The sequence below is a fragment of the Sorex fumeus genome, unplaced genomic scaffold (assembly GCF_029834395.1).
Source record: "Sorex fumeus unplaced genomic scaffold, SorFum_2.1 ptg000205l, whole genome shotgun sequence".
NCBI classification, from domain to species: Eukaryota; Metazoa; Chordata; class Mammalia; order Eulipotyphla; family Soricidae; genus Sorex; species Sorex fumeus.
This window is the reverse complement of record NW_026606262.1, coordinates 301,658-316,579: the sequence shown is the minus strand read 5'-3', so window position 1 is coordinate 316,579 and position 14,922 is coordinate 301,658.

Genomic DNA, 14,922 nt, shown 5'->3' with positions numbered 1-14,922 from the left:
GTGATGCTCAGGAGACTATATGGGATGCTGGGAATCAAACCCAGGTCGGCCAAGTGCAAGGCAAACACCCTACCCGCTGTACTATCACTCTGGCCCCAGTGGTGTTTCATCTTGCAGATATCCTTTGTGCCTGGCATGAGAAAGAGGTCTGAGTTCATTTTTATTTATTTGTTTGTTTGTTTGTTTACAGTAGCTGCCCAGTTTTCCCAGCACCACTTGTTAAAGAGAATTTCCTTGCTCCACTTCGATTTCTTGCTCCTTTATCAAAAATTAAGTGATAATGTACTTGAGGGTCATTTTCTGGAGTTGGACTCTGTTCCATTGTTCTGCAGGTCTGTCTTTATTCCAATACCAGGCCTTTTTAATTACTAACACTTTATAGTACAGTTTGTGTTTGGGGACAGTGATATGTCCCATCTTCTTTTTCCCCAAGATTTGCTTTAGCTATTAGTGGGGGGTTGTTGTTCCATATGAATTACAGGAGTGTTTGATCTATTTCTTTGAAAAATATCATTGAATCTTCATAATACTTTGGGGAGCATTGCCATTTTGACAATGTTAATCCTCCCAATCCTTGATCAGAGGATGTTTTTCCATATGTCTGTGTCTTCTTATATTTCTTATAGTAGTGTTTTGTAGTTTTCTTTGTATAGTTCCTTCACCTCTTTAGTTAAACTGAGTTGGGGGTATTTAGTTTTCTAAGGCATGATTGTGAATGGAATTGTATCTCTCTCTCCTCTTTCATTATTTGTACATAGAAAAGTTATGGACTTCTGGGTATTGATTTTATAATTTGCCACTCTACAATTCTATTGTTTCTAGAAGCTTTTTTGTGGAGTCTTTAGGATTCTTTAAAAATAGCATCATGTCGTCTGCAAATAGTGAGTTTGACTTCTTCCTTTCCTAACTGGATGCCTTTGATGTCTTTTTTCTTGCCTAATTGCTATGGCAAATATTTCAATACAATATTCAATAGAAGTGGTGAGAGTGGGTACCTTGTCTTGTGCCTATTCTTAGAGGGAAGACTTTAGTTTTTCCCCATTGAGCATAATGCTTGCTGTGGGCAAGTGGTAGATGACTTTGACTATATTGAGAAAAATCCCTTCAACTCTCATTTTCTTGAGAGTTTTTATCATGAATGGAGCTAGACCTTCTCAAATTCTTTCTCTGCATCTACAGATATGGTCATATGGTTTTTATCTTTTCTTTAGTTTATATGGTGTGTGATGTTCATTGACTTACATATGTTAATTCATCCTTTCATCCCCAGGATGAATTTTACTTTGTCATGGTGTGTGATCTTTTTTGATGAGTTGTTGAATTCTATTTGCTAGTATTTTGCAGAGAATATTTGCATCTTTGTTCATTAGGGATATCGGTCTGTAATTTTCTTTTTTTTGTGGTGTCTCTGACGCTTTGGGTATCAGGTGATATTTGCCTCATAGAAACTGTTCAGGAGTGTTAATGTTTCTTTAATTTCATAGAAAAGATTCAAAAGCAGTAGGTATTCTTTGAAAGTTTGAAAGAATTCACTAGTGAATCCATCTGGGCTGGACCTTTCGTTTGTGGGGAGACTTTTGATTACCATTTCAATTTCCTTGATGGTGACAGGTCTGTTCAGGTATTCAAATTTTCTTGTATTTCCTGTATTCAAATATTCAGCCTTGGAGGTTATCAGAATTTAAGAATTTACCATTTCTCCAAGGCTCTCTTGTTTAATGCTATAAAGATTTACAAGTTTTACAATCTGATGATTCTATGAATTTATGTAGTTTCTGTTATGATATTCGTATTTCTGATTTGGTTTATTAGGTTTCTCTGCCTCTTTAGCTAATGGTTTATTGATCTTGTTTATTTTCTCAAAGAACCAACTCCTGGTTTGTTGATCTTTTGGACTGTTTTTTGGGATTCCAGATGATTTCATTTCATTCTAAGTTTTATTATTTTCTTCCTTCTTCATGATTTGAGCTTCTTTTGTTGGTCATTTTTTAAGATCTTAAGCTGTGGGGTAAAGTTATTGATGTGGGCCCTTTCTACCTTCCTGATGAAGGCTTGCAGAGCTGTAAACTTTCCTTTTAACAATGCATTTGCTGTGTCCCACAAGTTCTTATAGCTCGTGTCTGCATTCTCATATGTTTCCAGGAATCTTTCAATTTCCTCTTTGATTTCCTCTCTAACCCACCAGTTATTCAGTAGTGAGCTATTTAATTTCCAGGTGTTTGACTTGATTATCTGTTTTCATGTGTGTTTAACTTCCATTTTCAGTGCATCATGGTCAGAAAACATAGTTGATACAATTTCTATCTTCTTGATTTTAATGAGATATGTTTTGTGACCCACCAAGTGGTCTATTTTGGAGACTGTCCCATGTGTACTGGAGAAGAATGTGTATTCCATTTTGGGGGGAAGAAAAGTTATATATATATATATATATATATATATATATATATATATTCCTTCTCTTCCATTTCTTCCTTCAAATAAAGAATGTCCTTGCTGAGCTTGAGCTTTAGTCTGGGAGGGTGACAAAGCAGAATTGAAATATCCAACTACTATTGTGTTGTTACCAATGTATTTTCTCAAATCTATTGCCAGTTGCTTTAAATATTTTGCCGATCCTTCACTAGGTGCATATACTTTTAGGGATGTGAGTTCTTTCTGATGTACCAATCCCTTGATCATTAAGAAATGACCTTCACTCTCTCTTATAACTTTCTTCAGCATGAAGTCTATGTGGTCCTATACAAGTTTAGCCACCCCATTTTTTTAAGGGGGTTGTTTGCTTGAGAATTGTTTTCCAGCCTTTGACTTTGAACTTGTTGTTTGCTTTGACTGTTCAGATGTGTTTCTTGCAGACAGTAGAATGTTGGGCTCAGTTTTCTAATCCATCCTGCCACTCTGTGTCTCTGGATTGGTGCATTTAATCCACTGACATTCCAAGAGGTTATTGTGATGAGGATTTGTGCCATCTTTATGTAGGAGTTTGGTGTACCTGTGGGTCTTATCTTGTCTTAAAGTAGCCCACTTAGTTCTTTTAACAATGGTTTTGAGTCTATGATGTTCCCAAGCTGTTATTTATCAGTAAAATTGTGTATTGTTCCTTCAAATATGAATGAGAGTCTTGCTGAGTAATGTATTCTTGGTAGATGTTCATTCCACTGAGTTTGTTTACTCTATCCCACCACTGTCTTTGAGTCCAGAAGGTTTCATCTTATAAGTCTGCTGTGAATATTAGGGATGCTCCTTTATAAGAAATTTTCTTCTTTGATCATGCTGCTTTCAGTATTATAGCTCTATCTATGCTTTTGTCATTCTGATTAAGATGTGTCTTGGGGTATTTTTATTTAGATTTCTATTAGCTGGTACCCTTTGCGCATCCTGGATTTGGGTGCACGCACTCTTCAGCTCTGGGAACTTCTCAGCAATGATAGCTCTGACGTTGCTTCTTCATCAAGGTTTTCTTCCTGCCCCTTGGTACTCCAATGATTCTTATGTTGTTCCTCATGGCTTCGATCCAACTTTCTCTTGCCATCTGTTGGTTTATTTTGAGGATCTTTTCCGTCTTCTGCTGTAATCTGGAGATTTTCTCCACCTCAACTTGGAGCTCACTTATTTGGTCCTCAGCTGCTCTCTTCTAAGGCCTTCTGGTGAGTTTTTCATTTCATCCCCCCCGCCCCAGTTTTTACAGATTTGTCATTTCTGCTTGCATCTTCCAGTATCTGCTCTCATATTCTTCTGTATTTTATAGGCAGTGCATCCCATTGTTTCTTTGAGCTCTTTGTGCATCCGTAACAGTTCTATTCTAAGTTCCTTATCAGAGAGATTATATAGTTCTTTATTACTGGTTGTGTCACTCACAAAGCCTGGTGAGGTTCGGTGTTGCTTTACCATTGTGACCTTTGCAGTGTGGATTCTTCTGCTCAAAGTTGCTTTTGCATTTTGGAAGGAATGTAGACTGGAGTAGGGGCTATGAAACTATTGGCCTAATCTGGGTGATGCAGTTGCCCTAGTGGGTTCCAAAGAAGAATTTGTGGCTCTAATGGTATAGATATAATGGGGGGAATTAACTGGCGCTGCTTAGCGATTTTTTCTTCGGAGACCACGCCCTTTGCTCTTCTAACCTGGGAAGTCTGGCTGCCTGGGGGCCGGTATGCAAAAGGTATGACCACCCCCTTTGCTCTTCTAAGCAGTTAAGTCTGGCTGCCTGGGGGCCGGTATGCACAGAGTTCTCCCCAGTTCAGGAGACCAAACCCTTGTGCTTCTAAACTGGGAGATCCAAAAGTTCCAAAAACCCAGACTTATGAATGGAACCATATCATTTGGAGAAGCGGATAGAGTTTTCAGGTATAAGTAAGAAGATTAAAGAGGGTAATCATTTTAACGATCCTTCCATTCCAGTGTCTGCTGAACTTCACACAGCATATACAGAGCCTCACACTGCCTCCTTTCTCCACCTCTCTGTTCTTTGTCATCATGGAGAGCAACTGCACAGTCAGCACACAGACCCTAGAGCCCAAAAGTAGTGGACACCAGAGGCAGGACATTGGTATGTGTCCAGATGCAGTAAGTGGTCTTTGGCAGGTCTCTTTTCTAGGGGGAATGGCCTGGCCAAAAGGAATCCCTTCGGGACATTTATGTGTCCTTTTCTTAGGGTGTCTATGTTGTCCTTATTCACTTGCACAGTCTCTAGCATTTTTAATGAATGGGACACTCCATTTCTGAACTTGAAGAACTTGGGTGCTGTTGAGTGTAACCTGTCCCCTGGCTTTCTTCCTCTGAAACCCTTCCCAGAGGAGGCCAGGAATTGGCATCTGTATGGTACGTCTCAGACCCAGATGTCAGATTCCACATAGAATATCAATTTACTTTTCTTGGAATGGAGGAGCCTCCCAAAGGATGCTCAGTGACCACTCCATGGAAATACTATGCCAACCAGACCACAGGATCCTTTGCTAGAGTTCATGGATATGGTTAAGGACCACCAGGACCATCTTGCAGGTGCTCAGAGTCTCAAGCACTTTCCTATGCTTAGGAGACTCCAGGGATACTTACTGCTATGATTACTGCTACATCTGGCAGTAATCAGAAGGCCACATAGTGCCAGGGATCTAGTCCACGCCTGGCACATCCAAGGCCTATGTCCAAACCTTGTACTATTCCCCAAGCCCTGAGTCTGTACTTCTTGAGAGGCACCTATTATGTTTATTACTTGAAGAAATACTCTTAATTGTGTAATACTTATCAGATTCATAGATTTTCTGAGAGTTTATGGCAGGGACAGAGAAACTTATCAGAAGTTGTCCAGTACAACTATTCATGTCATAATCAATAATGAAATCTAAAGAAAGAGTAAGCAGACCAACATCAGTTCAGCCCTGACACATTCTAGATGGGACCCAAATCAGACAGGTCCTGGCAGAGACACCTGTGGTGATTGTGAAGACTGTGCCCCTAAAACCCCACCTTCATTGGCATTCAGGTTCATGCCAACATTCCCAGCAGATGGAGTCCCAGACAAGAAGCTAAGACCTCACCCTTCCCACCTGCTCCTTCAGTGCAGAAGTCGGGTGAGGGATGAGGTACTGCTGGCTGCTCAGTCATTCTGCTTTCAGAGGCCCACATGCAAAATTTTACTTTAGTTCTGCATGTAAAATCCTTCTTCAAACTGGAACTTGTAGATAGCTTACACTAAGGCATGTTGCTTGAACAATTCTACATTCTTAATATATTTTTAAAGTGAAAACAATCATAATCCTAGGGCATGAGACCTATCTTCAGACCAATAATTACACCGTAAATGAACACCCTGCCTCAGCACCCCTCTTTCCCCATCGCCTGCTTCTCTGTTCTCAGTAAAGCCTCCACTCTGTAAAACTACTGTTGACATGCACCAATTTATGGTCAGGCAGACTTCTTACACAGCTTTCCCCTGAGAAGCTGAGTGTTCATCTCTTGGGGAGGCTCCAGAGAACATCAATAAAAATCTCATTAAAAAATTGGCAGAACATGTAGAAAAATTAAACCAAAATAAAAATATCTCTTGATATAAAAGCCTGGCAAGCTACCCGTGAGGTATTCAATATGCCAAACAGTAACAACAAGTCACAAAATGGAGACATTACTGGGACCACTTGAGCAAATCGATGAACAACAGGAGGACAGTGCTTGTGTTTGTATCTCTTGATATACAGTCCAGGAACTACAAATCTCTCAGTCTTTCTTTTCTAGGAGCAAGAGAGGTCCTTCTGCTCTTTTTAATTTTGTTATTGAATTACCGTGAATTACAAAGTTATTGCATTTCAGGTTTACAGTGTTTCAGCACCAGTGTCCTCCTTCTTCCACCAATGTCTCCAGTTTCTCTCCTGCCCCACACCTGCCTCTATGGTAGGCACTTTTTCCTTTTTTCCCTTTCCTCCCCCATTCTAGGCACTGTGGTTTACATTACTGTCACTGAGATGGTACCATGCATATCACTTTACCTCCTTTCAGCACCTAGTCCTGGTCCAGAGTGATCACTTCTCTTTATTATTGTCGTAGTGCTCCCGTCCCTGACCTATGCCACCTCACCCCCACTTAAGTCAACAACTGTGATATAATTCATGACTAATAAAACTACCCAGTGAGGGAGGGACTGGTCATGGGAGTGAGAGACACAAAGAGGGAAGGGGAAGAAGAGATGACAGACAAAAAGAGACATGAATGCATAATTAAAATTTTTTTTTTACTTTTTACAGCAATAGCTCTTCACTCAGGAATTACTCCTAGTGGTACATTATGGGATGCTGGGGATCGAACCCAGGTCGCCATATGCAAGGCAAATGCCCAACCCACTGCGTAGGAGCTAGAAAGCTAGAAAGGTATACAGGACAAAAAGATCATATTAAAACAAAACTAAAATCTGTAAAAACTTATTTTTTGACAAAATAAAATTTTAATTCTGGTGTGTGACATAAGCGGAAATGATTATTTGGAAGGACAGACACTATGGGTGAAGTATGTGTCTCGCCACTTTCCCTCCACCGGGAAAGGATCTGCCCATATTCCCCTATCTCTCTGCCAGCTCAGTAATTCTGTTTTAATCATTGTCTGGAATATGTTTTTAAATCCAGACCTTCTGCTCCTCCACCACTCCTTTCTCTAGTGGGTTACAGTGTCTCAGACTTCATTGAGGATTCCTCTCCTTAGACTGGCCCCCACCCTCACCTGTCAGTGTTTCCAGAGCAAACAGTCCATCACCCAAATGGAGAGAAGTCACTTCTCTTAGGACTCATCTATTTTTTTGCCCATGAGGGTATCTTATGAACTTTAGAATTTATGTCTAATTATACCTTTTATGTTGTAGCTTGCATTCATACAAAGCACACAAGGACTTCACTCTATGTTTAAGGATAAATTTTGTTATGTTGCATTAAACTTGGCTGCTAATTTATCAGTTTAGTACTACTGCTTTTAAATTTGGTAAGCATGATTAAATCAATCTCACACAAAGCTTTTTGGTAATTTGGTGCACTGTCATGTAGTATTTCAATTTGGGCTCAGTGGATGATCTTCATGCACTGTAACATTGACAAAATGGCAATCCTGACTAAATTTCAGCTAGGGTTATTATTAAGATTATTGCTATGATGACTGTAATCTTCTCAGGGTCCAAGAATTTGAGTGAATCCTGACACCTTTGCACAGAATGCATCAAAGACCTCTTTTCTGTACCTTCACGTTCACCTAATTTCTTTAGAGTTTGGGTTTTTTTTGGGGGGTGGGGGGCATGGGGAGATGTTGGGCAGAGATTATTTAAGCAAAATCAGTAATTCATCTGGGTTGAAATAGATCTTGCCACTATTCCCTACCCTCCATTGACTTGTCCTTGCAACAGAATCTCTTCTGAGGTATAAATTTACGAATATGCCCTCAAATCATTCACAATCAAATTAGGCTATTTATAAATAGATCATCACATTACCATAAGGGCCCTGAGAAAGATGAGATTACCTTCACCCTAACAGGTACAAGTTAGTGGCACCCAGATCATCTGCCCAAACTCCCTCTACTAAAGCAGTGCAGGAAAAGGAAGAAATACATCCAGAGTCTCAGTGGACAGAAACTAGACATGATTGTGCCCCATAAATATTCTCCAGTTATGCTCTCTGGATCGTAATGCTAAAGACTCCAGCAGCGTAGGCCAGTTGGCTCTTATGTGGATTGATAACACTGCTCTGAGGCCTGCCCAGGCCTGTCCTCGGGGCTGATTTCCAAATAAGAGTAGTTTCTGTGAGCGTGACATCCAGCATACTCTTTGATTTCTGCTTATACTTTCTCTGGGAACAGTCATGCTTTCTTATTTTCACACTGGTATTCAAGTAAGTCAAACTCCATCTGACACCCTAATAATAGTTTTGACTGCCCCTACTGAGGAAAATAAAAAAACTAAGCTCTAGGCATAAGGTGGCACAGTGAGGCAGGGCATACTGCCAGGACATTTCTCAAGGGAGAAAATAGCTTGATGTACATAGAGAGAGATCAAGTCTCACACCCATGGCAGTATTATCTTTGCTGGTCATCATTCAGGAGACATCTGGAACAAAGAGGAACCAATAGCTATCTCACTATGCCTAACAGTTTCAGTTCCAGGTCAGTGGCTTACCTCCCAACACTTAGGATCCCATTCTAAGCTACAGAATTAACCATCTATCCTTTTGCTGATTATATGTAGGGCTCTATTCAATCCTGCTTATTTCAATTGTGGGACTTAGATTATCATTGATTAACCCTGAAGAATGAAGGGTTTTCACTAGGATGAAGACAGAGAGTGTGCTATTTTCTCATGCTCTGAAGACCTTCGTGTTATGACCATCCACTGATGAGTGATGGGAATGAGATCTCAGGAACCAACCCAGTCACATACTGATCAGAAAACTTTCCAAGTCGGGCACTGCATTGAGATTCATCCACCACTCTTTCTGCAAACAAAAGAAATGGGAAACCTTTTAAAATGTACCTATAAAAGTGCCTAACACCACCAAAATTTTTCAACCTTCTGATCTGAAACCTTCCACAAGCTAAAACACCAAAGGGTGACAAAATCTAACTTCCTATTCCCTTATTCCAACTTGTGCTCTTCTGATGTCTGAGAGGTTTACTATTCTCTTTTTCCATCATGGGACCTTGTCATGTTGTATTACAGATTTCACCTAAGTCTTAGGTTAGGAATTTCACATGCTTTACATGGGATATTCTCAACTTCATGAGAGCATATTTATCATCCTTCTTTTAGAGATGAGTGGTATGATGCCCAAAGATTAAATGACAATCACAAAGACAAACACACTTTAATATCTGGCTGTCACAGAGATAGGTTAAAACTAGAGTAACCTTTATCCACTGTCAAGGTGCCCATTGACTTATTGATTAATTATTAATTCACTTAGCATACAGTTATTGCCTCGTAAGGGGTGTGTATAGGGTAAATAAGAACAATCTATTTCTGAATGAGGGAGATCAAAGCCAAGAGGACCCCAGGACTTCAGTATGCCCAAAGAGCACATAGAGGTACACTACACTCCAGAATAGGGTCACTTTTAGAAAGAATTTTATGCACTTAATTTTATAAAGAATTTGCCGTAATTATCAATCATATATTTATTGTTTCTTATTCCACTATATTTTGAAGTTATTATTTTAAAAAATATTATAGACATTGTTAATAAGAGGATACTATAAACAATTTTATCGTTATATTTACTAGTATACATCTAGAGTGCACATCACATATGGAGAGACTTCCAGAGTAGAATTTTGTTAACACCTCATTAGCCCTTATAGGAATTTTAATGATAGAATATGATTCCCTGTCCACTGCTTGTCCACATGCCAGAGAACACTGGATTCAAAGCTAGTCTTAGCCAAGTGCAAATGCTAGAAGACAGTGAAATGTGACACCATGCTCACCGTGAAGAGCCAATCACCTATCTTCCCAGGAACTGTGGCCTTTTGGAGACCTAATAAAATACAGGCCGTTTAATGTTCATCATCTTTAAGTATTTCACAAGCAGGTAGCCAAGCAAAGACTGTGCTAATAAGATAACTGAAATAAGCTTTATCAGACTGTAGAGATTGACTTCATCTTCAAGCCCGTGTTCTCCCTTCAACACCTATCTCACTTGCTTGTCTCTGCTTCTTTGCTTGCTTATTTCCATTCTAGAGAAGTCTGTGTTCTCTCTCAAATATGTATTTCTCCCTTTCTCTCCCATCACATCCTTCTAAATAAGTTTCAATTAAGACTATCTTCCTTCATAAAATTTTAAAAAATTTAAAGATTTTTCTGGAGGCTTTAATAGAAATAGCATTACATTTCTATTCTTATTTTTTATTTTGTATAGAAGTAATTGTGTTCAGGACTTACTCCTGGTTCTGTGCTCAGGAATCACTCCTGATAGGCTCAGAGAACCATATTAGGTACAAGAGATCAAATTCAGGTTGGTTGCTTGCTTTCTATTCAAGAAAACTACTGGATGGATATCCAACAAGAGGAAGGAAGCAGCCCAGGAAATTCTAGTTGGAATTGTAGATCATAACTCATAAGTATTATACTTTATCTGTTCACATTATTTCTAAAGCACACCTATTTCCTAGCACTCAATGTGTGTCATTGATTTAACATGTGACCCACTTTCCAACTTCCAGATGTCACAACTCAAGTTCCAATCCCAGAACATGACATAACATAGACCTTCAAGAGACAAAAGGGCATAATAACATGGAGGCAAAAATAGAGATCTAGGGAATGACTTCCATCTCTGTATTTGAACTCTGATTTGTGAAATTGTTCTAAATAGAGAACAATTGTCAATTGTTCAAGTTGTCATCATCAAGGACCATCCTCCATGTGGAAACCAGGTGTGTGTAGGGGGGTGGGGTGGGGACGTGGAGATATGCGAATGGGAGATGAAAATATGACAATTTTAGAGACATAGACCAAATAATGTTAAAATTTATATGGAATAATAGAACTCTCCAAATAAAAACACAATCTTAAGAAAAAATGAGGTAGTTTTTTTTAACCTAATGTTAACTGTACTATAGACTACAGTAATTAAGTAATTTTTTTTAAAACAGAAGAGGTGAGAGGAAATACATTTATTTATTTATTTATTTATTTATCTAGTTTTGCTTTTGGGGCTACACCCAGCTATGCTCAGGGTTACTCTTGGCTCTGCACTCAGGAATTACTCCTGGCAGTGCTTGAGGGACAATACAGGATACCAGGGATTGAACCCAGTTTGGCCTCATGCAAGGCAAACGTCCTACCCCTTGTACTATGATCCAGGTCCTTTAAGTAACTAATGAAGACAGTGTGGTGCTGAAATGAGGACAAACACTTTAAACAACAGATTAGAATTGGGATCCCAGAGACAAACCATCAGGTATATGGTCAGGTGACAGAAAGGAAGGAAGGAAGGAAGGAAGGAAGGAAGGAAGGAAGGAAGGAAGGAAGGAAGGAAGGAAGAAGGGAGGGGGGAGGGAGGGAGGAGAAGGAGGGAGGGAGGGAGGGGAAGGAGGGAGGGAGGGAGGGAGGGAGGGAGGGAGGGGAAGGAAGGGAAAGAAAGAAAGAAAGAAAGAAAGAAAGAAAGAAAGAAAGAAAGAAAGAAAGAAAGAAAGAAAGAAAGAAAGAAGGAAGAAAGAGAGAGAGAAAAACAGAGTTTGAAATTTGGCAAGGAAAGATTTCAACAAATGTTGTAGGGAAAACGGAAAAACCTCTATCTCACACCATACACAAAGTCAAACATATTAAGGATCTCAATATCAGATCTCAATTTATAAATTTTATTGAGAGAAACAGGTGAACTCCATGGAACTGTAGTATACTCACTGACTCAATGGCATAATTAAGCAGACACAAAATAAATACATTACATTACACTACATTACATTACATTACATTACATTACATTACATTACATCAAATTAAGAAGATGAGGCTGAAGCTATTGAATAGCAGATAAGGAGCTTGTCTTGCATGTGACTGACCTGAGTTTTGATTTAAGGAGATTATATAAGGCTCCCTGAGAACTGCCCAGAATGACCCTCAAACACAGAGCCAGGAGTAAATCCTGTGCATCCATGGATGCACATCCTCCCCAGGCATAAAAAGAAGCTTCTGCACCACAAAGGAAATGGTGACTAGAATAAAAAGATGACTTTTTCTGGGAAAAATTATGTGTCTGACACTCATCCAACAAAGAACTGATAAACAAGGTATATAAAGCACTTGTAAAATTTACCAACCAAAACTAACTCCATCAAAAAATTGGGGAGAAAAGAGAAGCAGAAACTCCATAGAGAAGACATACAAACAGCCAATAGGTATGCAGAAAAGATGCTTCTATCATTTATCTTTAAGGAAATGCAAATCAAAACCACAGTGAGGTATCGTCTCACACAGTGATAACAGCACACACCAAAAGAACAAAAGTATCCAGTGCTGACCCAAATGAGGCAAAAGGGACTTTTGTCCACTGTTGATGGGAATGTCAACTCTTTTTCTCCCTCTTTTTAAAGCAATAAGGACATTTCTTTAAAACTGAGAAATTTAAAAAAAAAAAAACTGAGAACTGAGCTTCTATATTTTCATCTAGTCCCATGAATGGAACTCTTAGAAGGTGTCTTGGCTGAGTGAAGTAAAATGAAGAGGGACAGATACAGAATGATCTGTCTCATATAAAGAGACACAGTAAGGGAGAAACAAGTGCCCTAAAGCAGGAGAGTAAGAAGTTAATTTGCAGAAGAACTGAACACATTGGAGAAGTTGGAGTGGAAAGGGTTCTTGGGACATGAGTGGAGGGAAGCAGGAATTCTAGTGGTGGGTGTGGTGTTGAAAAAATGTATACGCATAACAATCATAAACAGTATTGTAAATCATAGCACAACCATAAAAATGGGGGGAGGTAAATTTTAAAATGCAATTGTTTAAAATAAAAATGATAATAAAAATAAAATAGCACAGGTTTACTTCCAAGTTTAAAATCTATACAATGCAACTCATATCCCTACCACACCAAAAAAATAACACTGCTTAGTAGGAAAACATTATTTAATATTTCAGAGATATTAACCATAACAACCATTTAATAAATACATAAGTTCTAGGACCATGTATTAGGAACAATGTAACATACAACAACACTTTTATTTGTCATACTTCCCCAATTTTGTGGATTAAAATACTGAAGTTCACAGAAATGAACTTGTAAAATTTATCACAACTAAAAAAAATTAATACCATTTCAATTAACTCACAGCTTTGTCTCAAAGTATTGGAAAATAAGAATCTATAAAAATGATAATAATCACTATCACATCTACAAAGAAAGAAAGGAAAATCTGTAAAACTAACAGTAACAAAGTGCTTCATGGATCAAACACAATGCCACACTTCTTTGAGTTCTTTTTATTTGCAGAACCACATAAGTGGAAAAGGTAGACCATCAACTAACAATGATGGAGTGTGATCAATTACAAAATATAATATCAATATCTTGGGGTGCCACTTGGAGAGTGAAAAAATAATCCCTGAGATTTGTGGAGATTCAATTCAAGAGAGAATGATGATTGTTGACAGGTGGAGTTCTTTCAGGAAGTTCAGTAGGGATTCTAGTATGTGATAAAGAATTCCAGCACAAAAAACAGCATGAGACAGATGTAGAGTAATAAAAATAAAACGTCTAGGTAGATGATATTCAGTGACAAAACAGTAGAATATGAAACTCAAGAAAAAAATGTAGCTCAGTGGGAAACATCGATGGTGGGAATTAAAAAGGAAAAACATGCCGAGAATAGATGCAGATTGCTCAAATATCATGCTAAAAGTATTCATTCAGTAAAGGAAAGATTAGCAGTGATGCAAACACATACACACACATTTTGGTAAACACTAATCATCAGGGCAGGCTGGGTTATGCTCGATAACAACCAAGTAACAAATCTCTATGACTTAATAAGAAAAAAATCACTTATTGATCACTTGATCACTTGACTTCCCATTAATCGTCGATTTGCTCGAGCAGGCGCCAGTAACGTCTCCATTTGTCCCTGCCGCGTGCTAGTGTAGCCCAATGGCGTCTGTTCGTTCTAGGAACACGAAGAGCCTCAAACTGATCATTCATGGTCTTAATGAAGAAGTCTGACCATCTGGTAGGTGGGCGACCACGCAGTCTTTTGACACCCCGTGGAATCCAGTCAGTAATGACTCTAGTCCAGCGGTCGTCTCTAAATCTCATTACGTGACCAGCCCATCTAATTTTTGATGCCTTGGCAAATGAGACAGCATTCCTGATTCTTGATCGTCGATGGAGGTCGGAACTCCGGATTCTTTCTCTCACTTGAGTGAAATGTGATATTCCAAGCATAGCTCTTTCAATTCCTCTTTGGGAGAAAAAAATCACTTATTATGTATATAAAAGTGTATTGCAGATATAAGCAGCCATCTTTCAAGCATGGACTCTGAGATCCCAGCAGTGTTGAAAGGATAAGTCTGTCACCTCAAAACAGGACCCCCTCAGTTGCCACAAGCCAGAACTGATAGCAAGTGATTCTACTCAAATCCAATTAGAAGCTGTCAAAAGACACAACCTGCCTGCAGGGAACTGGAAAAGTAAGCCTTAAGGTGCAAGGAGTGGAGAAGGGAGTATTGAACAACCTACAACACATTCAGGAGTTAAAATTTTATTTGTCTCTGATACTATATAGCTGTCATTCTAGAAGATGCAATACATAAATTACAGGAAGAATTTACGTTGAATAAATTAAAAAATATGGCTTACGTTAGCACATGGTGCCTCTGTTCTTTCTCTGCTGAGTGTACGGTCAAATTCATGTCCTAGCTATTCACATGAAAGAAATATGTATAGACAAATAAATGAGTTGTGA